This window comes from Mustela erminea, chromosome 16, assembly GCF_009829155.1.
Source record: "Mustela erminea isolate mMusErm1 chromosome 16, mMusErm1.Pri, whole genome shotgun sequence".
In the NCBI taxonomy this organism is placed as follows: Eukaryota; Metazoa; Chordata; class Mammalia; order Carnivora; family Mustelidae; genus Mustela; species Mustela erminea.
In genome coordinates this window covers 68179002-68204389 of record NC_045629.1, presented here as the reverse complement: position 1 = coordinate 68204389, position 25388 = coordinate 68179002, and the positions used below count along the sequence as shown (strand labels likewise).

General features: G+C 52.5%; 1 protein-coding gene and 1 pseudogene across 3 annotated transcripts in view; one reads left to right on the top strand and one right to left on the bottom strand.

Annotated features, from left to right (window-relative positions):
• The window catches only part of ZHX2 (zinc fingers and homeoboxes 2), a 155970-nt gene that overhangs the window by 19296 nt on the left and 111286 nt on the right, over nucleotides 1-25388 (bottom strand). The gene's annotated exons all lie outside the window — the stretch shown is intronic.
• Nucleotides 22600-22742, top strand: LOC116575627 (annotated as a pseudogene).

The following is a 25388-nucleotide window of genomic DNA, read 5'->3' as shown; positions in this document are numbered from 1 at the left end:
CCTCAGTGATCACATTCCCTGCCAGAGGGGACTTTCCTGACCGCCACCCCACCGAAACAAATGCCTCCCCACATCACTCTATTTCCTTACCCAACTTCGCTTTCTTTGTAGCACTTTTCAATATTTAAGATTTACGCCTACATTTTTGGGGTGAGAGGAGGGGGCAGTATTTACCTGCTTACTTATTTCTTCCTCTAGAACTGTGCTTTCCATCCGCCAGCCACTAGCCACATGCGGTTCTTTGAATTTAAATGAATGAAAATAAAATTAAAAGCCAGTTCCTCAGTCACACTGGCCACATTTCAAGTCCTCAGCAGCCCTGGGTGGCCCGTGGCTATTGCATTAAACAGCGCAGGCTGTTTCTATCCTTGAGGTACCTTCTACTAGACGGTGCTATTTTACTGTATTTTATTTTTTAAAGATTTTATTTATTTGTCAGAGAGAGAGAGAGAGAAGCAGGCAGAGGGAGAAGCAGGCTCCCCGCTGAGCAGGGAGCCTGATGTGGGACTCAATCCCAGGACCCCGGTATCACGACCGGAGCCTAAGGCAGACGCTTAACTGACTGAGCCACCCAGGTGCCCTAGATGGTGTTATTTTAGAATATAAACTCCATAAATGCAGAAACTTTTCACTGTGGTTTCCCCAGAGCCCAGAACCACACCTGGTCCATAGTACGCCTTCTAGAAATGCTGGCTGAAAGTTTAAGTTACTTGCAGGATGGCTGCCTCGTGGGAACTGTAGCTGATGCGGGGCAAGGAGGCACAGCACAGTCTCAGTACTGTGTATGCACATGTGTGTGCACCCTTGCACCTGCGTGTGCATGTACTGGGGCTCACAGGAATGGAGGAACTCTGTAAGGGGAAGGGGGTCCTAACGTTCCACAGAGGGTCCTGTTGACACAACGGAAGGTGGCTGAATTTGCACACACTGGCCAAGAGATTTGGGCATTTGAAGTACAGTTTTTTAAAAAAGATTTTATTTATTTATTTGAGAGACAGAGAGAGAGAGAGAGAGAACTAGAGGGAGAAGCAGACTCCCCACTGAGCAGGGAGCGCGGTGCTGGGCTCGATCCCAGGACCCCGGGATCATGACCTGGGCCGAAGGCGGAGGCTTCACCATCTGAGCCGCCCAGGTGCCCCTTTCCTCACCTCTTTAAAAGCCCTCTCTGCAAACCCAGTCCCACTCTCAGGGGTAGGACTGTAACACACAGATTTGGCGGAGCGGCAGGAGGGTGGCGGGGGGAGACACGACTCAGTCCATAACAGCCAGGTAGGACAGTGCCAACCAAACTCCCCCCACAGTGCGAAAGTGATCTGTTCACATAATCCGCCAATACTGAGCACGACGAGTGCAGACGCACCCAGGACACTGGAATATCTGCTCTGGCGGAGCTCACGGTCACGGGCACAGACGGGCAGAAGCCCGACTGCTGATCAGCACCTTGGAGAAAAGTCAAGCAGTGGCGAGATGCAGAGTGGGGTGGCCTGCGACCCTAAGCAGGGAGCTAACGGAACACAGAACACACGGTGCCTCATTCCGTAGGACAGGGCAGGAGGAAGGCAAAAAGCTTCCCAGAGGAGGTTATCTTCTTCTAGAAATAAGACAACATGGCTCTGATGTATTGAAATGCTCTCACTTCGTGGATGAGTCCTCACAACAGGTCTGCGAGGCAGTTGTTGCGAGCCTCCGTTGACGGAGGAATGCGCCCAGGCTGGGAGGTGAGGTGCCTTGCCCGAGCTCACATGGCAAGTTCACGGCAGAGCTGGGACTTGAACAAAGTCAGTCCAAGCCGAACCCGTGCTCCCGGCCCACGATGCAGCCTCCGCTGGTGGAGCAGGGCCCCACGGGTGGAGTAGGATCCTGGCGCAGAGAGAAAGGGGAGGGGGACCCCCATCAGAGGAACAGACTCCTGGACAGAGGAAACAGCAGGAGGAAGGATGAGTCTGGGGAATGACGGGACTGAGGTCAAAGGGCAGAGTCAGGGTGGAAGCTGGGAAGAGGCTGGCGAGTCAGCTTGGGCCTCGACTGTGGAGGGCCTTGAATGCCATGGCAAGGAGCTGCCGTTTCATTCTGTCGGCAACAGAGTCATGGGAGCAGCAGGTCTTGGAGATACGTCTCTGGGGTGGTGGGGCAGGGGTGGCAGGAAGAGAAGGCACATCAGGGAAGGTAGGAAGCCCCGAACCAAGCAGATGAACAATAATCTGAACAAACCCCAAATTAAACAGTGAGGGCACAGGCTGCTGGAGAGACTCCTCTCTCTGCCGTGACATTTGTTCACTAAGCACATGGTGAGGGCTCTTCGCTTTGCATCTGGAACTTTCTCCCATTCAGTCTGGACCTCCTTCCCCATGACTGGATGATTCGAGTCTGAATGTGGTAAAACCAATTCTCCCTCAATCGCTTTCCCCTTACCAACGCCAGCTAACATTCACGGAAGTCCTAGTATATGTCAAGCCTTAAGTGCGTCACTTTTCAGAGACCCTCTGCAGACTCGGAAGCTCAGAGAGGTAAAGGAGCTTGGCCAAAGTCACGCAGCCCAGAGCAGCGGAGCTAGGAACAAGCTGTACGGGGATCTTGTTAAAATGCAGGTTCTGACTCACTGAGTCCGGGGTGGGACCAAGATTCTGCCAGCCCCCAGCGGAGGATGGCCCCGCAGAGGTGAGCCAGGCGTGGAGCAGGAAGGTTCTGGAAGCTTCCCTGAAAATGCACTTCCCCACTGTCATCCCTCCTCACCCCTCCTCCCCAGACTCAGGGTGGTAGCATTTCCTGGCCTCTCCCTACAGGTGGCCTGCGGCCCTCAGGGGAAGGAAAAATGGGTCAGACTGTCAGACCAGCCCCTGGAGACTCAGTCGCAAGGCAACTGACACACAGTCTGGCTGTCAGATTCGAGAAACGTCCAGGCTCCTGACTCCCCCAGGAAGGCACGTGGGTGGGGAGAGGTGAAGAGTCAGACTTAAGACACCCTGGTGGCTGGGGGTCTCTGCCCAAGGGGGAGCAGAGGTCAGAGCCAGCCAGGGAGCCCACGCCCCCTGGGCCTCCCAGGCCGGAGTCGCACCTCCCCGGGGAGCAAGTGGGCCGCTCTCAAGAAATCGGACCTCGGGGCATCAGGGGTGGGGGGATCGCTGCTTCTCATTTCAGGGCTTTCCGCTGCGGCTGTCAGGGGAAATAACAGGGCTGTCTCTGGGCTTTCAAAGGAAGCATCTTGTCAAGACATCAAAGCCAAAAAAGATGCTTTTAGCTTTGCTGGGTCTTCTGACAGAGCTCTTAACGGATTCTGCCTCAGTTCATAAGGGTAGACCTTGAGTGTGTGTGTGTGTGTGTGTGTGTGTGCGCGCGCACGCGCGTGCGCCTATGTGTGTGTAAGTGTGTGATTGTTCCTTTATGGTCTGAAGTTACAACATCCCCCCAGCCCACTGCTGCCTCAGAAGAAGGAATCCGGAAGGGTAGGTGCCCTGTGGCGGTGAGGGGTGGGGGTGGTGAGGAAAGAAAGGAGCCTGATGCAGGGGTCTTGGGCTTTGCTCTGGCTGCCCAGCTCGCCCCCCACCTGTCTCCATCCTTGCTCCATTTCCTCACCTGTTAAATGGAAATCACTTTTGAAATGTCACTGGTGACCCCGAGTTAGTTCCTGAGTTTTACTGATTTCTCCCCAGCCTACTTAAATCCAAACTTGAATTTTGTGTGTGTGTGTGGGGGGGGGCCTACAACGTGGCTCCCCACCCATTAGATACCACCTGGGCTGCTTTGCAGAAATCCCTTTCCTGAGCCCCCCACTGTGCAGACTTATTAAACCCAAACCTCCAGAAGCAGGCATAGGAATCTTTACTGGGCTGACATGCCACTAGATGCAGTGGCCTGGGCAGGTACGACACCTCGCCTCTCCTAATCCAGACGTGGGTGGGCGGAGGCGAGTCCTACAGTGTGAAGACTGAGATGTCTTTCTAGGTTGGGCTGGAGTAGAAGGGCCTGGCCCCCGAGGGCAATGACAATTCAAAGGACAATGCAGAAGTGAGGGAAGAACTGTATTAAAACAGGAACGCTCAAAGGAAAGGGAACAGAATGCTGGGTGCTTGGTAACAGAGCATAAGAGCGCTTTAGACACAACAGTCCACAGCAGCACAGCTGGTGGCTGGGGGTGGGGAAGGTTTTTTGTTTTTCGTTTTTTGTTTTTTTTAAAGATTCATTTATCTTATTTTAGAAAAGGAGAGAAGGAGAAAGAGGAAGAGGGACAGTAAGGGGAGGTGCAGAGGGAGACAATCTCAAGCAGACCTCCCTCCCCCTGAGCGCAGAGCCCAAAGCAGGGCTTGATCTCACCACCCTGAGATCATGACCTGAGCTGAAATCAGGAGTCGGACACTCAATGGACAGAGCCAGCCAGGGGCCCCGGAGGTGAACTTTAAGATGCTTTTTTCTTGGGGGCGGTGGCTCAATTGTTAAGCGTCTGCCTTCAGCTCAGGTCTGATCCCAGGGTCCTGGGATCGAGCCCCACACTGGGCTCCCTGCTTGGTGGGAAGCCTGCTTCTCTCTCTCCCACTCCTCCTGCTTGTGTTCCCTCTCTTGCTGTGTCTCTCTCTGTCAAATAAGTAAATAAAATCTTAAAAAAAAAAAAGATGCTATTTCTTGTGTTTTTATGGCTCAGGTGCTCAGCTGGACTTTTTTCTTTTCTCTTAAAGAAAAGGAGTTTGCTGGTCTGGTTACGACGCACGGGCAGGATGGTGTAACCACATGCCGGGTCCGTGCATCATCTCCGTGATCCCCATGACACCAGCACGTGGCCATCATCGTCATTTCACAGATGAGGAAACAGGCCCAAAGTGGTAACGGGCTTGCTGGAGGGGGTGGGGTCTTAGAGAGCTCTGGCTTGACACCCACGGCCTGGTCCCCGGGACGCACAGCTGCTCATTGTGAACGACTCCATTTCCTGACACTGAGCCCATAAATTAGATTTCTCACCAATTCGGAGTGGCTTTCTCCCTCTGGGAGTGTTCAAAGGGGGAAGATTTTAATTGAATTGTAATGTCTTTTTCCACTTGTTACTTTGAGAGGCTCTCTTATTCGGTAGAAAAAAGCTTGCATGGCGTCCTCTAGCCAAACCAGTTTCCGGGGATGAGAGGAACTTTGCAGCCACCCTCATTAGCGTCACCGTGCATTTAGGCAACACAGGGCTCTGGAAGGGGGCTGGTCTCCCGCTAGCAGTGGGGGAGGCGTGGTGACCGGAGGCAGGGCAGTAAAGGCAGGGGACAAAGAAAGCCAGGGACGACGCCCGAGAAGGCAGACCCATTCTGGGCCTTTGTGAGCCCGGAGCCCAGAAGGTACTCGTTTACTCGGAAACAACAGATTCCACAGAGGACCTGGCCTCCCGTGGTCTTTCTCCCCCTCAGCCCTTGTCACTAGCGCCCGCCTGGACTGTGGAAAGGGACACAGGCTGGAGCCCGCTCTCCTCTAGTTTCAACCCCGGATCTGCCACTCACTAATGGAGGCGTCCCTCCTTCTCTGGCCACAGCCAGGATGCCCACCTCACAGGCCCCAAACCCACAGGCAGCCCGGAGAACTCCAAATGCGGCGCACTCATTCACCAGGCTAGCCTCAGTTTCCACATCTATGAAATGGGGGGCTTCTCCACCTGCGGGATCAGGCTGAAGGAGAACCTTTCACGCCGGCCTGTTCTGGTTCTTCAAACAGGTGATCTGAGTGAGTGAGCCGACGTTAGTGCCAAAGTGAGGCTAAGCGGTACGGTTACGGTTTGTTCTGCACCCCGACTCCCCCTCCCCCCTCTCCAGTCTACCCTGCGACCCCTGACCTCATTCCCCCCATCCCCTCCTCGGCTGCCAACCCCTGGGGAGGGTGCCGTGCACTCATGCTCGCTCAGCTCATCGAAGTCGTGCGGCTCGGAGATCTTCTTACTCATGTTTTGTTCATGCCCCTAGAAATTTCTATGGCAACTGTGCCAATATTTTTAATTTTCCTAACTTTGCCTGTCTATTTTAGATTTGCCTTCTCTCTTATGAGACGATCAAGTCACAAGACAAAGGGCACCTCCTTCCCCATCTCCACACGTATCCCTCTTCTCTACACCTCAGGGGAGGTAGCAGGTGTCCCCACGACGAGGCTAGCCCCTCCACTGGCCTGCTGCTCCTCGGGGACTCTAGCCGAGCCCTCGTCGGAAGTCTCAGCTCCTCTCCTTTCCCCGAAGCCCCTTCCCTCTGGGTTCAGAACACCTCGGGTTCCCATTTCCCTACAAAAGTAAACAAAGCACAACAAAAGTGAAAAGCAACACCCAGTTTCCCAAAGCTGCTTCATTCTGCCCTGGTTGACACAGTTTTTTTTTTTTTTAAAGATTTTATTTATTTATTTGTCTGAGAGAGTGAGAGAGAGAGAGAGAGAGAGAGAGGTGTTTGTGCGCCCAAGCGCGAGAAGGGAGAGGGAGAGAATCTTGGGCTGACTCCACGCTGAATGTGAGCCTGATGCAGGGTGTGGAGCCCAGCGTGGGGCGTGGAGCCCAACACCGGGCTCGATCTCATGATCCTGAGATCGTGACCTGAGCCAGAATCAAGAGTCAGATGCTCAAGAACTGAGCCCCCCCGGCGCCCCCGTACAATACTGTACCAACTCTTGTTCTCCATGGCAGAGATTAGGAGCTCCCGCCCCGAGTGAGGGCGACTTGCTTTCCACGTCTGCTCCTGCCCTTTGTCCCTGGGGGGGCCTGGACAAGTTACGTCAACTTACTGAAGCCTCAGCCTTTCTTACTGGCTTCCCGCCTCCAGGACCGCCCTGTTCACCCCTCACCTCCGTGCGCTCTGCCCTTCCCCGCTCTGCTGATGCTCTTCTCTCCAACTGCTAAATCTGTTCCCCCTCCCTGACTGTGTGGGGTAAACCGCCTTCCCCCAGTTCCTCCACCCCCAAGCTCTGCACTCATCCTCGCAAAGAGCTAGCACCGAACAGCCTTTCCGGCCCCGGCCCCCTCTGCAGAGCCCCGGCCCTCCCCCTCGGACTGTGGGCCGACAGGGGAGCTACACTGTGTGCGCAAAGGCTGGAGGGGCCGTTCTCCACTGAAACTTGATTAAAAAAACAAAACAAAACAAAACAACCCAACAAGGTCAAGATGGTTCATGAAACCCAAGGAAAATAACAAACACATAAATGAAAAAATCAGATGGGGGCACCTGGGTGGCTCAGTCAGTTCAAGTGTCTGACTTGTGATTTCAGCTCAGCTCATGAAGTCAGGGTCAGGGTCATGAGATGGAGCCCCAGCTAGGGCTCTCCACTCAGCGAGGAGTCTGCTTCTTTCCCTCTGCCTGTCCCCCTGCTCTCTCTCTCTCTCCAAAATTAATAAATAAGCCTTAAACAAAACAAAACAAAACAACCCGGATGATCCTTTCCTGCTCAGTTGGAAAAGAGACTCCATTCAGTTGCCCTACCTGGAAGATATCTGATGGGGAAATTCGGCAGAGTCTCGGATGGATGGCCTTTGAGGATCTTCCAAATGTGTATTCTGGGCATCTATGCCCATCGCGGGGAGTCTCACGGGCGCCCCAAATGTAACACTTCTAGAACCTCGTGGATCCCTTGCCTCACACCCGATCTTTCCGTAAAGCTCCTCACTCCAAATAAAAGTCCCATCATCTTCTTTGTCAGTGAGACTGGAAACCCGGATTCCCTCACCCCACAGCTTACTCAGCATCCCCCTCTTCCTGACTGCTTTCCCCATACCTCCCAAACCCCCACTCCTCGTGCGAGGTCAAGTCCCCCCATGCCCTCCCTCAGCAGCCGCAACCACAGCCACTCCCTGTGTCTTGGCCTGGCCTTTGGGCTTCGCCTGTCTGTGGCTGGCCCCCCGCCCCAGGCCAAAGGGCTTCCCCCCTCCTCTGGCAATGGCAGGTCAGCCCTGGGCAGAGAAAGGCCCCTGCCCACGCTGGGTCCACATGGGACCTCCGGCGGTGGGTGTGGGACTTGGGTCTGAGCACTCCAGCCATGGTAAGTGACTCCAGAATGGGCTCGGGACCCCAGCCAAGCAGCCAGAACCAGTGTGGTTCCCTCGGCCAGTTCTTTCAGAACAACTGGGGGGGACACACACTCCTTTCCGGTGGAGTTGCCGAAACCGACAGGATGGCAGCACAGGGTTGCCGGTGGCCTTCTTCCCACACATGGGGGACCCTGCCCGAGAGCTGAGCAGCACGCTGGCCTGAGAGATGCAGACAGCGAGCCCACGGAATGCTGCTCTGCCCGAATCCAGCACACTGATGTCACTTTGATGGGGTTTTCTGTCACCTGTAATTGCAAACATCTCGACAGACACAGTTTCAGGCCAACCTCCTCACCGCCAGCATCCCTTTCTAAAACAGCAATTCTCAGCCTTTTCCTGCCACGACAGACGTGCCAGGTGACATGCCCATTTGCAACATTGTCTCATTCTGGTTGTGACAGCTCTAATTCCACACCATTCCCTCTCCTCAAGAAAGAATCTCCGGGTGGGAGCGGGAGGGACCCATTAGAGGGTTAGCCGTGCAGCCTTGCTCATCCAGAGAAGTAAGTCATTGACAAACATTAATGCTCTATTTCTAGAAACACACTGCTTGCACTACACACCTCACAACACAAGCCATGACTGAACGCCATGTGTCTACACGTGAATCTGACCTTGTCTCGAGCACCTCCCGAGAGGCAGTGGGAGCTGGTGGCGAGGGGTGCATTCCACCAACCCCCCAGGTGCATCTGGACACCCCATTCCCATCCTCCAACATTCCTGGTGTTTTAAAAGGGAAACAGAGCACAGGACCTATTTTTAAGAAATGGAAACACGGGCCTTGGAAAGGAGATCACAACTCCTACATTCGTTTGTGTATTCGTTCATTCCCTCCTGCCTGCTATATGCCAGATGCTGCCGGACATACTTAGGAAGTGAGACAGAAGATTCCTGCTCTCCAGGTGTCTCTGATCGAGATTGGAGGGGGAGATGGAAATAAATGGCAAACAGCCCATTGATAGTGCTGAGTGCTCTGCAGAGAGATTTTTTTTTTAAGATTTTATTTATTTGACAGAGAGAGAGAGATCACAAGTAGGTAGAGAGGCAGGCAGAGAGCGAGAGGGAAGCAGGCTCCCCACTGACCTGATTCGGGGCTCAATCCCAGGACCCTGAGATGATGACCTGAGCCGAAGGCAGAGGCTTAACCCAGTGAGCCACCCAGGCGCCCCTGCAGAGAGTTTTGAAAAATGGCGTGATGGTGACTGAACAGCCCTGTTCGTGAGAGGACCCGGGGCCGCCTCTTCGAGGACCTGAATCCGGGGCCTGGGACTCCACCGAGAACGAGCCAAATCAGCGACCACAGAGGGGCAGACTCGCTGACCGCGGGGGACATTCTGTGTTCGCCGCAAAGGGATTTTCAAGCGATTCAGTTATTATTTAAAAATTCTGTTCTCTGCAATGATGCTCTTTCGGAAAGGCTTTCAAAAGGGTCATTGCGAAGCACAACTTTTCACTCACCCGCATGAAAACAAAAATCTTCGATGGTTTTAAAATGGAAGAAAGTTCTTCTTTCCCTCACTTAGGACAACTGAGGAATAGTTGGACATGAGGGAAGTTGAGAGCTCACAAGTTTTGGAGGAGGGGGAGTCATTGGGGAGTCTAGATAAAAGACTAGAAAAAAGTTTAATCTCTAGTAATAGTTTTTATAAAGCAGATTAAAAAAGGAAATTTTAACATACAGGTTTTTTTTTTTTTTTTTTTAAATAGTTAAAATGAAGCTTTGTCTTGATGGTTTACAAATAAAGACTTTGTGCCCAAATACCATTCTCCTTTTTTTTTTTTTTTTTTTGGAGAGCGAGAGAACGAGCAAGCGGTGGTGGGGAGGGGCAAAGGGAGGGAGAGAATCTTTTTTTTTTTTTTTAAAGATTTTATTTATTTATTTGACAGAGAGAGAGATCACAAGTAGGCAGAGAGGCAGGCAGAGAGAGAGGAGGAAGCAGGCTCCCCGCTGAGCAGAGAGCCCGATGCGGGACTTGATCCCAGGACCCTGAGATCACGACCCGAGCCGAAGGCAGCGGCTTAACCCACTGAGCCACCCAGGCGCCCATGAGAATCTTAAATAGGCTCCATGCTGAGCATGGAGACCGACGTGGGGCTCGATCTCACGACCCTGTGATCCTGACCTGGGCTGAAATCAAGAGATGGACGGTTAACCGACTGAGCCACCCAGGGGCCCCTCCACCCATACTCTGCTTTTAATGGAAGAACCCGAAGACTAAAGACCAGAATCAAGAAGGTCCACAGGGCATCAAAGCTGAAAGGTTCTCAGAGGTGACAAGCTTGTCCATTAGGTAAGACACACCATGAGATGGGGGGTGGCGGGGGGCAGAATGCAAGCACGGAGAGAGGATGCAGTCTTGTCTTTCACCATCACTACAAGACTTCGAGTGGCCTCTCTCCCAGGGCAGGTGGGTGAAGTGTCTCTCAAAGGCCATCGTGTTGGGGCAATGGGTTCTGCTGGGCGGCTGTGTGTCCTCAGTGTCGCAGTGGGTCAACGACGTTTTAGCTGAGAAGCCGGTAAAGCAGAGTGAGTCAGTCCACTGGCTTTGGAATTAGAACAGACTGTGGTTTGAAGTGAGGCCCCGCCCAACTCTTACCAGTTGTTTGACACTGGCAAGATATTTTGCAAGACCTGGTTTCTTTATCTATAAATCTAGAGCTAATGCCTACCTCGCAGGGTTGTTAGGTTGCCGTAAACAATGTAATGCTTAAAAACCCCATCGTGACACCAGGTCCCCATAAACACTCAATAATGGTAGCAGTGTTGATGATGAGGTGATGTATTATAAACTGGAAATTATCACGGTAGCAAGAGTATGTCAAAGGCCAAGTGGATGTGATCCCCTGGCGGGGCTCACGGGAGCTCCGATGCAAGCCAGGACGATCGGAAAATTGTTTTCGTGTTGGTCTGGGGTTCATATCACAAATCTATCACACTGTAACTATCTTATTCCATCTCTTTCTCTGAGCAAGACTCTCATAAAACAAAAAACAAAAAACAAAAGGCAACAAGATTAAGACACATGTTGAAACAAAGCTAACTCCCCATGCTCTCATCCTTTCCAAGGCAAAGTGTCCTTTTTTCTGGGTAGAGAAAATCCTAACAGCCGCCACCACATATCGCCACACACCCCCACACACCGGCAAACATGGCAAAGCAGGGCTGGGAGCAGAGGGACGGGTTTCTGAAAGCAGGAAAAAAAAAATCTTGCTGAGACAGAAAGAAACAGGAATCAATTTTGGTTTTACGTGTCACATACATAAATAAATAAGGTGCTATCAAATGTTTAAGACGGGCTTGCTCTGATTTACAATCCATCAAATGCTGCTATCAAAACATTTGGAGAGGCCGTGAGACCACAGGGATTCATCATATCGACAATTCCTGGTGTAACCTTTTCATTTCCCTCCTTGTGGCGGAGGCACGAACACTCCATCTTCCCGGAGCCGGGAGACGGGGCTTTCTCCGTTCCTGGGGCACGGATCAGGGCAAGATGGGGGCTTTTCAGGAGTTGCTCAGATGCTCCCATCAGATCCCTCTCCCCATCCTGTCCCCCACTCCTGTTTCCAATGCCCCCACTCATCCTCTGCACCCCCAAACCCACAGCTTTCTCTTGAACCTCTTTCATCTCTTCCTCCAAGAGACTCCCCTTCATCTCAAAGCCTGGGATAAAGGCTGAAGGTTTATTCTTCCTCTCTGATAGAACATTCTCCACAAAGCCATTCATCCAAGCCAGTCTCATCCCGGACAAAAATCATTTGGGGTTAAACTGCCTCCAGGGGCGATGGGTCTGCGTCTCTTTGTACAGCGTGTAGGAGGTGGGATTACAGCCTCCAAAGAGATCCAGGTCCCAATCCTGGGACCTGTGAATGGGACCCAATATAGCAAAAGGGACTTGGATGAGGGGATTTGGAGAAAGACCCTGGGATGGAGAGATGGTCCTGGCTTAACCAGGTGGGCCTTAACAGAATCCGAAGGATCATTATAAGCGGAGGTGGGGGGCGGGTTGTGACTACAGATGGGGAGAAGGTGATCGAGGGTGCAAATGGAGAGGGGCAGACCTGCTTTGGAGGTGGACAGAGGAACCACAGGCCAAGGAATGCAGACGGCCACTGGAAGCCGGGGAAGCAAGGGAAGGGGGTCCTCCTCCAGAGCCCCCAGAAGAAACCGGCCCTGCCCACGTCGTGGCTTTAGCTCCAGGAATCTGAAGTTTGACTTCTGACCTCCAGGACTGTATGGCCATTTGTGTTGTCTTGAGTTGCTCAGTCTGCTACCGCAGCTGCAGGACACTAGCACGGGGCAAGGTGACCCGGGGATGTAACCCGTGACCTTCCTCTCACCCCACACCACCGGTCAGGGGAGCTTCTCCCTGCTCCCGGGCGGAAGCCAGAGGCTCCAGTCCCCCGGGCCAGGAGAAGCTGGGCTGCCATCCCTTAGGAATGAGCAATGAGCCAGGACCCCCGCTCTGTTGGGCTCTGACTTGCAAGGCCGGCACTGGCTGCCTTCGGTGGCCCGAAGTCTACCACAGCTGGGAGAATGCCCTCTGCCTTGCATTCCGAGACGACAGCCTTCAGAGGGACACGTGTGAGCACGCACGGACATGCACCAGCTTGGCCTGCCCACAACACCTCCCAAGCAGGTTCCTGCTTTGCCTGCCTCTCTTGTTTCCTCCCACCGCCACCCCCCAGAGCCCCCAGAATCTCTGGTGGGGTCCCTGCAATCACTTCCCCACTCCCGCCTCCCCCCTCCTGCCTGGTCTTCAGCTTCCCATTCTTGGCCCCTCCTCTGGTCCTTTATCTTCCAGAAAGATCTTTTACAACTATAAATCACATTAGCTTAAATGTCCTGAGGCTCAGACTACACCCCAGAGGGTTTACGTCCGGAATCCTGGGGTGGGGACCAGGCGTCAGCATGTTCTGAAGTGCCCAGCAACGACAACAGAACCGCCCGAAGAGGCCCAGGTCACAGCGAGCCGCGACCGGGCGCACCCCGTCCTTAGAACACCTGCTCTGGGAGGTGAAGACTTGCCTTGAGCCTTGTCAGAGTGTTCGTGTCTTTAGGGCGACCTGATGCCCATTTTGCTTCTCATTTCCCAGGGCTGTGGTGAGGATCAGATGAGCTGATGGGGACAAGGCGCCTGCCTGCCTCCTCCCCTTCCTCACGCCTTCCTCTTCATCGCTCCCCTTTCCTTTCTTCCTGCTTTTAAAGCTCATCCAAGGGATGAATGTCCTGGAGTAAGTCACTGCATGGTGGCAGGCTCCTCTCTGGGCCCAGGGCCCTCGCCGCGAACTCCAGTCCCTCCCGCCCAGCCAGCAGCTACAGGTCCTGCACAGATCCCCAGGGATCTGCACCCAGGGGTGCAGGCACGGGACCCTTGCGTGGCTGTGCTCCATCATCGCTGAACGGCACTGGTCAGGCAAGGCCAAACCCAGTGCTTCTGGGCGCTACGGAGCACAGATTACAAACCTAAACCTGGTCTTGTCCGGCCCCGCTCATTTTACGAGTGAGCACACTGAGCCAGAGAGACGTGTTGTGGTCTATGCCAAGGACCCTGTGGCCTCCGGCTGCCCAGAGACAAGGCATGGCCGGCCTGGATCCGAAACAGCCCTCTCTAACCGGGGAGGGCTCCTGTGATATCCCCACGGACCAGCTCTGGGCTGAAGGGCGAAGGTTCCCGTTGACCCTGCCGATGGGATGTCTTCTTGGAGGACAGACTGAGGCTGGAGGCTACAGGCGTGAGGACCACCCTCTCCGGCTCCCTCTTCCAACACACGCACTGGCCGCATTCCCAGTCTCCCCACTGTCCACATATCTGAGAAGCAGAGGGAAAGCGGGAAGGGAAGGTCCCTTGGGGGCCACTTTTATCTTGAGGCATAAGTCTTACCAAGTCAGTCTGGTATGGGAGGACTCTAGAAAAATATTTTTTCTAGAAAAGTTTTTTTTTTTTTTTTAAACAATTTCAATTCGGGAAAGAATGGGTAAAGGTTGCCCACTCTTCCAGAATTCCTCTTTCACATGTTCTAAGCAATTTTGCAAGCTGCCACTCTAGGGGGAAAATCACTGGTCTGCTTGCTTCTTCTTGCCAGCAGCCCTCCCCCGCACCGTCCACGCCAATACTGGTAACGGGGACAACACCATAGCGGAAACACCCCTCAGGTCTTGACTGTGCATCACAGCGCACAAAGCTCGATTACGCACATCGTCCCGTAGGAGCTCCTACCCCCGAGGAGACAGAGCAGGAAACACCATAGCCTCGTCTGTCCCGTGAGGCCATTGAGGCCAAGAACAGGTTCTCCTCGGTGAGCTGGAACCTTCCTCTCACTAGTGCTCTGCTGCTGTGCGAACAGGAGACACAGCGCCGAGTCAGACCGCTGAACCAAAGAACCCAAGCTCGAGTCTTCCTTTGTTTTTGTGGTTTCCCTTTCTGGTGGAAATCAAGATTAGTTCATTATAACCAACCCCGTGGCACCGACAGCTCCCTAAATAGTTAGATCGCTCCTGGCCACTGCTTACTGTATAGATCGGTGTGGGAAATGGGTACAGAAGTGTGTTATGGGATTTCAGGACAGGAGACAAAAAATATTAGTGGATTTCTCTTCAGGCAGGGGAGGCCTGTCACTGTGATTGCTCTGTCCTTTTCCACAGAACTTTCTGGCGGCCAGTCTTAATGTGTCAATGCGCTCTGATCCCAGGTACGGGAGCTTGGTCGAAATCTAAAGAAATAGATACTGAGGATATGAAGGTGCAAAATCCCATGAATAAGAAATGGGGTTCCTTCCTTGCTGACTGAATGGGTCACAATGGGGAGGCATCACGCTCTCTGCAAACACACAGTCACCCCGGACACCCGCTCCTGTGCCATTTTTCATACGTTGCCCGGGGTATGGTACATCAGCTCCTGAGTGTCTCTCCCTCACTCTGAATCCAAGCTCTACCATTTGTTTGGGACATTCTAGATGGTTCCACATTAAAGCTATCATCACATCTTGTCCAGGTTACTGACACGGAATGACCTTCCTTCCTTCCACGGGTGAAGCCTTGCCGACTGCTGCCAGGTAAACCTCCCTCCATCTCTGAATTCACTCCAGCTCCTATTCTAGTAATGGCCCGCTGCGGCACCCGATTATCCACTGAATCCCATTTGACGGGCTTTTGGGGTCTCCCACGATATGACTCCAAGGCTCTCGCTAAACTCTCCTTCTGGAACCTTCTTCTGTCCGAGCAGGCTCATTGTATCCAACCCCTGCCAAATATTTTTTAATGACTTGTCAGCCAGCCACTCGTGCAGGCACTAGGGAATGACCTAACCATCCAGTGTCCCCCGAGAAGCCAATATGCTCAAAAGCGAGGCTGTCTGGCTCTTAACAACTTATTAGTTTGACGTTCCTTTATTCACCTGACATGTACTAGGGCACCCACTAAGAGCCATGTTCTACCCTTGGGGCTGTAAATCGGGGAGGGGGGGCAAGGGAAGCTCACGGCTGTCCTCCGGAGTTTAGATCTACTAGACGAGAAAGGAAATTATAGAAGCAGCGATGATACAAGGGTTGCAGGTACAGCTTTAGGGGCAGTTCGGGGTGGCGGGGGTGAGAGGAGAAAAAGCTGGGCGAGTTGAGGAGGGAACAGCTTCACGGGACTCTGTCCCCAGGATAATGGAAAGCCACTGAATGGGGTGGGGAAGGGGTGTGTGCTGGGAAGTGACATGCATTTTAGGGGGCACCAAGGGCAATCCCCCATGCCTGGCTCTTCCACCACCGCATTCAGCTCTCCTGCCGCACCCCCACGAGTCTGGCTCTAACGCGGTGTGATTCTGATCAGCCGGTGCCCTGGGTTTCTGCTATTTCCCTGCTCACACCGTGTCACTATGTCATTGTGTCCCAGGCACTGTGCTAGGTGGCGAGCCCACAGAGGCAAACAAAAGTAACAAGAGCCCACGAGGCAGGCTGAAGAAGGGCCCTGCCAGAGATATCCAGGTCCTAATCCCTGGGCCTGTGAAGGTTACCTTCCATGGCAGAAAGGACTGTGCGGATGTGATCGAGGGAAGGATCCTGAGAAGGGGCGGTAATCCTGGATTATCCGGATAGGCCCTGAATGCAGTCGTAAGGGTCTTGGTGAGGGAGGGGGAGGGAGATGTGAGCCAGCAGAGAGGACGGCCTCCTGACAGCGGCAGAGGGAAGCAGGCTCAGAGAGAAGAGGCCGGCTTTGAAGGCAGAGGACAGGGCCAGAGCCAAGGAAGGCAAGGAACACTGCTCCAGATGCTGGAGAAGAGAGGAAACGGCGGGGCATGGAATTCTCTGGTCTTCCCGGGTTCCCCACGACCGTTCCCCAGCTGCCTTGACAGAAACGTGCTCGCAGCAGCCACAGGAAACTAACACAATTCCTGTCTTCGCGGAGCTTACCGTCTCATACAAGACAGAGCATTTAATGAAGAAATTCTACCAATGAATAACGACAAACTGACAGCAGCAGGACGGCCTGACCCTGTACAGCAAGAGAACTCTCCGGGGCAGGGACTGTCCATGTTGGCACCGGCTGGGGAGCTCTTAAATACCCCAACCTCAAGCCACACCCCTGCCCATTGGGCCAGATTCCCTGCAGGTGGGATCCATCCAGGCACTGGTATTTTTAAAAGCTGCCCCAGAGGACTTCAAAGGGCAGCCCAGTTTGAGAAGCAGTGGCCTCAGGCCAGCCACTTCCTGGGAGAGCGGAGTTGGGAGCATGGGTGTTGCTTCTGCCGGGGGCTGTCCAAGATGGGGGTTCTCCCCACTCCGTTGCCCTGTTAGGTGTGGTCATATTCTGGGCTGTTCTCCCCCTTGAGCAGGCGTCAGAAAGCCCTGTCTTTTCTATCTGCCTCCTCCCCTCCATCCCAAATCCGTTCCCCCCACCCCCCAGGCCTTCCTCCTGTGTCACCTGCGCTGTTGCCAGGGCCTCCAATTATCTTCCACGCTCTGCCACTGGGCTTTCCCAGGACCTTGTCCCAACGGCTGCCCCTGTGATCTGCCTCAAAAACAGATCAAGGCACACCTTCCTCTAAACCTCGCTCACTCCCTACCGCTCCCCAAATAGTGTCTGAATCCCTCAGCATCGCCTTCAAAGCTCGGCTGCCATTGCCTGGGTCTCTGACCCACCCCAGCGTGCTCTCACCGTTTTAGGACCTGCCCTGCCCTCACCCACCTCCAGGCCTTGCCCACACTGTTCTGTCTGGAACGGCCCGCTCTCCCAAATCCTTCTATTGAAGGCCAACCTAGCCTGCCTTCAAAGTCTAGCTCAAACACCTCCTCCCAGAAGAATCTCTCCAGCTTCCCTCTGTCAGATTGTTTGCTCCCTCCCCTATTCTCAAACAATACAATTGGAACTTTCCACAGGGACCTCTCAGCTATCTGTCTAGGTATCTCTTTTTCCTGGTGGGTCTAGAGCTCGTTTTGGGCAAGGACCCGGTCCTCTTCGCCCCTGCTTCTTCCACAGCTCTCAGCAGAGGGGCCCACTCAGTTGGGGCTCAGTGGCCATTTTCTGAACATCGATTACTTCATCCTCTGTCCTGCACGTTTCCTTGATGCCTGGTGCAACTTGCAGAAGACAGGCCCACCAAGAACCTCCCTTGGCAATTATCGGGTTTCAAGGGGGACAGCAAATTAGTACTCCATGCTGCAACCGTCCATGGCCCCCATTCTATCCAAATCAGTTTAACTCCCTCCAAAGCCCCAAATTTCAAATGCCGAGAGGTCAAGCTGAGATGGCTTCTGTGAGCTTTTCAGTGGGACCACCCCCATTTTCTTCAATAGCAGAATGTTGCTGACACCACTTCAAAGGAGGGCGAGAGACCTATTAATAATACTCCGGTATTGTCAGTAGCAGAGAGACCTATTAATAATACTCCGGTATTGTCAGTAGCAGAGAGACCTATTAATAATACTCCGGTATTGTCAGTAGCAGAGAGACCTATTAATAATACTCCGGTATTGTCGGTAGCAGAAGTAACTGCAGCAAGAACTCAGAGACCCTTGACGCCCTGGCCACTCAGGACCAGGACCTGGCGGGGAAGGGCATTCCCAGACTTTCTGGTCTCTCTGGGCCGCTGGCGGTTTGACCATCAGCTGACTGGTTCATGTGTTCCTTCCTTCTTCCCCCCCCCGCGCTTTGCAACCTCCCTCCCTCATTCCCTTTCATAAAGTTGATATTGAGGCCCCCAATATATGCCAGCACTGTCGTGGGAAGCTGCGAACCCTGCCCTCTAGAGCTTCTATTTTGGGGTCCTGGGTGATAACCCCTCGAGACAGAGAGATTAGGCGTGGGACAGCAACAGGGTCAGGATTTGATCCTAGCGTGTCTCTGCTCACCACCTGTTAAGGGTCGAATTTTGTTTCTGCTAAAAATATGTTGAGGTCCTAACTCCCAGTACATCTCAGGATGTGAGTGCATTTGGAAATAGAATCTTTACAGAAGTAATCGAGCGAAAATTAGGTCATTAGGGTGGGCCCTTCTTCACTGTGACCGGTGTCCCTATAAAAAGGGGGAGCTCTGGATGCAGGGACAGACTCGCTCAAGGGAAGACAATGGGAAGAGACATGGGGGAAAGATGGCCACCGACAAGCCAAAGAACGCCTGAGGGTACCAGAAGCCAGGAGGAAGGTCTGGGGACAGAGCTTTCCCTAAGTGCCTTCTAGACGGAGCCTGGCCTTACCAACACCCTGATTCAGACTTCTGGCCTTCAGAACCGGGAGATGGTGAGTTTCTGTTGTTTTAAGCCACCCAGTTTGTAGTTCTCTGTTAGCGGCAGCCCTAAGAAACTAAATACACCCCCACAAAGCAGGGATCTTTTCTTTCTAGGCAACCACCGCCCAGGGAACCAGCTGGTGAAGCCTGGCCTGGCTGCTTCTGCCAATGTTTTGAATTTGGACCCACCTTTCGTTAGGAAAGAGCACAGGGACTTGAAATGGAAGTGCCTCACTTCAAACAAATCTGACGTGTGGTTTCTTTGGGCATTTACACTCAAGAGAGACGGAAGGCTGGTTGTGCACCTGCTAGCCGTCTGTCGGAGAGCATTCCCAGGGGACGTCCACTCTGAAAGTCTGCTGTGCACACAGCCCTTTAAGGAACCAGCTACCCCGAAGAGTGTGTTCTCAGAACCCTGCCTTCGCCAGGGAGCAGAAATGTTGGCTCTGCTCTTTGGTTCCTCTCTCAGGCCCCACCAACAGCTTCCCAGACCTTCCTTCTAGAGCAAGCACACAGACAGGTGCGGTGACTTTGGCAGATTAAAGAGGGTCACCGATTCTCTGACACTTCTCCATTGGGGGGTCATGAACCCCCATCCCTGCACCCTTGAATTGGGGCTGCCCTGTGACTGCTTGACCAATAGAATGTGGGAGAAGCGACTCCGTGACAGTTTTGGACCAAGGCCTTTAAGAGGACACGCAGTTTCTGCTTCCTTCCTCTGGGAGCTCTGGGCCCGCTTGTGAGCAAGCTGACTGTCCCAAGGCTGCCATGCTGTGAGGAAGCCCAAGCTAACTACGCAGAGAGAGAGAGAGAGAGAGAGATGCTCAACCAGTCCCCAGCTGTTCTAGACTCATCGTATCAAGTGACCCCACTGAGACCCCCAGACATCATGGAGTACCATGCTGTACTCCAGCTAGTACTCTCTGTGGGACTTCATACGCACAGAATTATGAGACATACTAGATTCCTATTTGACATTCCTAAGTTTTGGTGTAGTTTTTAGGCAGCCTCCTAAGGCAGACCTCCTAAGGTCTGCCTCCTAAGAATAGAGGCAGACCCAAGACATCACCCAAGAATGTGAGAAGAGGTTCTACAGCCGGACTTTGAGCTGGACAGGTGGTTTTAAGAAGGCGTGAATGAACGACATGGAGGAAGGCCTGAGGTTGCATGGTGTTCTACTTCTGAGGGGCCACCCGCCTGGCTCTGTTGTGGGATGACAGACCCCAGCTGAACTGCCCCCTGCAGCAGCGACAGACCTCAGGGCAGAGAGAAACCATGACTAGAAGGCAGGAGAATCAGTATTACACAGCACCCATGGGCTGGGGGCTGGGGGTTCGGGCTGCCCACTGTGCGAGGTGTGTCCCGTGCTCTGCTCAGCTTCACGAGCCCTTGGGTGTATATGTTTTACGAACACGGAAACTGCAGATCATAGACCAGAGCTAGTCTATGGCGGAGCTGGGGTGCACGCTCAGGCTCCAAGCCTTGGCTTTCGGCAGGAACCCACGGGGGTCTGAGTTGGAATGATCTGGCACGTAGAGTGGGGATAGAGAGAAGGAACAGGAGGAAGGCTTTTGAAAGAAATCAACGAAACCGAGTCCAGTTACTTCAAGCTACCCCTTGAACAGCTACTGAGTCATCCATTTGGCCAACACGGAAGGTTCCAGACACCAACCTAGAAATCTCCCAACAGTCTCTCAGAGTTCCGTGGGATGATGGCGTGAAAATGCTTTGCAGTCTTCCGCGGGCCTGAGAGACTGACGCTGTGTAAGCCCTCACATCTGCTGATTTTGTAAGTGGATATATTTAGTGGTGGAACACTTTTTCTTCCAGTTTCGTAACACTTAAAAAAAAAAAAATCCTGCTTGTCCTATTTTTTTTCTTTTTTCCTTTTCTTCCTCTTTCTTTCTTCCTTCCTTCCTTCTTCTTTTTCTTTTCTTTCTTTTTTTTTTTTTTTTTAATGAACTCAAAGTGATATTGCCATTCTTTCTATAGCAACACACTAGGATACTGACTCTGCTTTGCTGGGAGAAGTCTGAGCAGGACCCAGGAGGAGGAAGAAGAGGCCAGGTGGGGTGGCAAAGAAACTGCTACAACATCAACGCCCAGAGGGCAGGCAGCCATTTTGGTAACTAAGAGTTGCAAGGGTCATCCCTGGGCTGTGTGCTGGGGGGTGGGGCAGAGCGGGGATGTCTCTGCACCTGGGTTGGTGCAGAAGCCCCTGTGTGCTCTTTCCCAAGAGATCCTGACTCTGACAGTTGGACTCCCTTTCTTGAATTCTCTCCCCAACTTCTGGAGAGAGGCAGCTTCAACTAGGGGACAACGTATTTTTAATACTTTTCAGTAACAGCAACTCACCTCTTTTGTCTTTTAAAATTTTTTTCAAAAGATTTTATTGATTTATTTGTCAGAGAGAGAGAGAGAGAGAGAGCACAAGCAGGCAGAGTCGCAGGCAGAGACCTGAGTCTCAGGACCCTGGGATCATGACCTGAGCCAAAGGCAGTGGCTTCATCGACGGAGCCACCCAGGCATTCCTGTTTTTTAAAAATTTTTTTTTTTTTAAGTTCAGTGTCATTAACACAGAGCGTATTGTGAGTTTCAGGGTGGAATCGAGCGAGTCATCAGTTTACGTGCAACACCCCATGCTCAGTCCAACAGCTCATCGCTCCTTTTTCCAGAAGGTGGACCTGGACCACCGGGGAGGGGAGCGGGGGATGGGAGAGCAGGAAAACCAGCCCCCGCGCCTAGTCCTGGAGTCCCCACGTTCCCATACACCACCGCCTTTCCTCCTCCCAGTGGGCCCGTGGGGTGAGCCTTCTTCTTGCCATTTCCTTGAGGGAACTCTGGATCCGAACCTCAGAATCCAGAAGGAGCCACATCACGGCGAGTGCTATCGAAGCACAGAGCTGCATGCCAAGGTCGGTGCCGGAGACCGTGCTTCCATACGGCCCGGTGTGCCTCTGCGGAGCTGGGCCACCTTGGCCTGGAGGCAGATGGGCCAACACCTCTCGTCAAGGGCAACAGGCGTGCAGCCGATCCCAGCTGCCCTTGCTCTTTCCAAAGTGACCTTCTACCTCTCATTTCTATTCTCCAGGAGGCTGCTGCGGTGCCCCAGGGAGCAGTAGGCTGCAGAGTGCCAGGCAGTCATTAAAAAATAATACTTTTGAAGAATATAAATGACACGGGAATACTCTCATATGATGTTAAGTGAAACACGGAGCTACAACACACTGGGCGATTTCATTGATGTGACATCTAGAAAAGCAAAGCTATGGAGACGAAACCAGTGGTTTCCAGGACTGAGGGTTGGGGGCAACCACCAGGCGCACTGAGGAATGGCTAGGGTGACAGCATCGTTCTATAGCTCGAGCTGGGTGATGGTTATTCAACTACGTGCCTTTATCAAAACTCAAAGACGTGACATTAAGAAGGGGGAATTTCACGGGATGCTACTGGTACTTTACTTTTTAAAAGGGCCCGCAAAATGCAGCTATACACAAATACATATAATCCTAATCTTTTTGCAAAAAATGAGCAAACATGGTAAAAAACACGCAGATGATGTTAATGTTGGCTCTTTATGGCATCGGAATTATTATGATGTTTAAATTTCTACTTTATATACTTGCAACAATTTCCAAAATACCCTGGATTATTACCTTTAGAAGCAGAAAAGTGGTTTGGTTTTGTTTTAGGAGAGAAAACATGGCTGAAACAGTTCTAGAGTCAAGCTCTGTGTCCTGGAAGCTGTGTGACTTCCAGTAGGCCACAAGCCTCTGACTTCAGTCTTCTCATCTGTAAAATGCGAGACTACCGTTCCCCTCTGAGAGTTGTCATTTATGATTAAGTGAGAGAATGGATGTAGAGAATCGCTTCTCGGCCTTTTGGCTAAGATCAAGTGGAGAATGGATGTAGAAGTACTTTATACATTTGGAAGTTGTAGCTCGACTAGTTCTTGCCACCCTCTTATCTTTGAGAATTTCTTTCATTTCTTAATCTGGTGGTTTTCAAACATGGCGTCATCCCACGTTGGTGTTAGTAACTGCTTGAAGCTAGCACCGTATTTAAAAAAAAAAAAAAAAAATTGGAGGGGTGCCTGGGTGGCTCAGTCGGTTAAGCATCCAACTCTTGGTTTCTGCTGGGGTTGTGATCTTGGGGTGCTGGGATCGAGCCCCACGTTGGGCTCTGAGCTCAGCGCCGAGTCTGTTTGTCCCCCTCTCTCCCCTTCTGCTCCTCTCCCCACCCCTGCACCCGCATATGTGTGCACACACTCGCTCTCTCTCAAATAAATAAAATCTTAAAAAAAAAAAAGGAGTACCAAGAATGTAGTGAATACTCAATAAATACATGTGGAATGAATAAATGTCACGCTATACCCTGGTTGTGCCAGAAAGAACAAAGAAGTGCTCCCAGCCTCCCTGGTACACAGCCATCAAGCCCATCTTCCAACGGCTGCTCATGTGCCAAGGGCGGATTATGAAACCCGCACGTTGCTCCATCTAATGGCACAGTTGAAGACACTCATGATGGTGCTAGATGCAAACCGATAAGGAGAAAGAGAACAGGAGGAGGAGGAGATGAGCCTACAGGGCCCTGAGTTGGGGGGTGGGGGAGGAGGCTTTCCCAGCCAGGTGGGGCGCCAGCTGCGTCCCGAAGGACAGGAAGGCGTAGATGTGACAAAATGAGCAGATGTTCTAGAAGAGACAATAGTTTGGGCCAGGGGGTGGCAAACTATGGCTCACCTTCTGCTTTTGTGAATAAAGTTTTATTGGTAGAGGACAGACATGCCTATGTCTGCATTCACACTTCACTGCAGAGCTGAGCAGTTGTGAAAGAGAGCTTCTGGCCCCCACAGCCTAAAACATTCCCTCTCTGGTCCTCTACAAAGGTGCGGGCTGACCCCTGGTCGGGGCCAAGACACAGAGGTCTGACAGACCGCTGTGGTGTCCGCCGAGGACCAGGTGAGAAGGGGCCTGGGTGTAACACAGGAAGCAGGACGGAGGCAAGGAAAAGACAGGCTGGGTAAGGAGCTCAGAAGTTCACGTTTAAAAAGTATTGCTGGATTTGCTGGGGAAGCAGAGGTCCTAGGGTCTGGACAACTGACACAAATCCCGCTGGGCCTTTCCCCTAGGACTGCCAAATGAGTCATTGGGTCCCCGGTAGTGACTCTGACCCCCTGGGCAGGGCTGCCAGAGCCGCCTCTGCTCCGTGGAGCCAACTCCGTCCAAACCGTGGGACAGGAAGGCCTGGGGAGGGGGCTGTGAAGGCTGGACCCCTCCCCGACAGCACCCACCCACACCTCGGGGGGCTGTGGCTTTGCCCCAAACGCTGATGCTCTCAGTGAAGCTTTGGGATGTTGGGAGGGAGGAGGGAGCTTCTACAAGAACAACGCGGCCGGTCTGGGAATCAAAGACATTAGTCAGGCACCAGCTCTATTCTCTCTACTCTCATTCATTTCAAACTCACTGAATGAGCTTACTCCTGCAGTCTCCAGTTCAGCTTCCTGCTCTGGAATTTAGCTTGCATCCCCTTTCGCCTCAAAATAAAGGATTTCTTCAGGGCTGCACCCAAGCGCTGTGCTAGGTCCTACTTTTGTCCTCCGCACCTACTGCAGCGCCTGGCCCACCTCGGGGCCTAATAAAAACGATGGCAGGATGACCAAAATGACAAAGGTAGGAAGGATGCAGTTTTTGTTTGGGGAACTGTTGTTAATTCTTGCACCTGAGTCTTCTCATCTCTAAGGGTACCTTCCTCATATAGTTGTAAGGGTTAAATGAATTTAATGAGAGGCCCTCAGAACGGTGACTGGGTCAAGGTAAGAGCTCATGAGACAGTAGTCATTAGTTGTATTATACAGTCTGGATGAGCCCAGATAAGAGTAGTGGTTCCACAAGGCAGAATCTGTACTGTGATTGATTAGTGATGTCTGCTCTGGGCCTAATGGTTCCACAAGGCAGAACCTGTGCTGTGACTGATTAGTGGTGTCTGCTAAGGGCCTAATGGTTTCACAGAGCAGAAACTGTACTGTGATTGATTAGTGATGTCTGCTCCGGGCCTAATGATTCCACAAGGCAGAATCTATACTGTGATTGATTAGTGATGTCTGCTCTGGACCTAATGGTTCCACAAGGCAGAAACTGTACTGTGATTGATTAGTGATGTCTGCTCTGGACCAGGAAATTGAGATGGTGGTACATACGCTTCTTCAGCCTATGTTGGTTGTTTTAGGATTCAAACATGTCAGGGCACATTTGGAATTCTGGCAGGACAGGCCTGCCAATAATTTTTTGAATCCTAAGGCCTGAGGGTTATTTGGGAAGTAATGTGTCTTTAGGGAGTACATGTGTCCTGTCTCAGGAACACTGCCTTAGTCATCAGAAGGACATGTAGTTCGGACTGTGGCCTGGACCTGATCTTTATCAGATCATCCTTTGGCCCAGACCCCAAGAATCCATATCTGATTCCAAGAGGAGGGAATAAGTAAGAACGGACAGAACTGTTTCAATAAAAGTCTCTGTGTGAGGCAGCACGGCCAGGGCACCATCATGAATGTGACACGTGGCTTGCGTGGGGGCAGGATTCTCCTGGTCCCAGCACAGCCCACTGTGGGCTTCGGTACAGGGAGGGTGCGGGACACTGTGGTAATTTGGGTGTGCT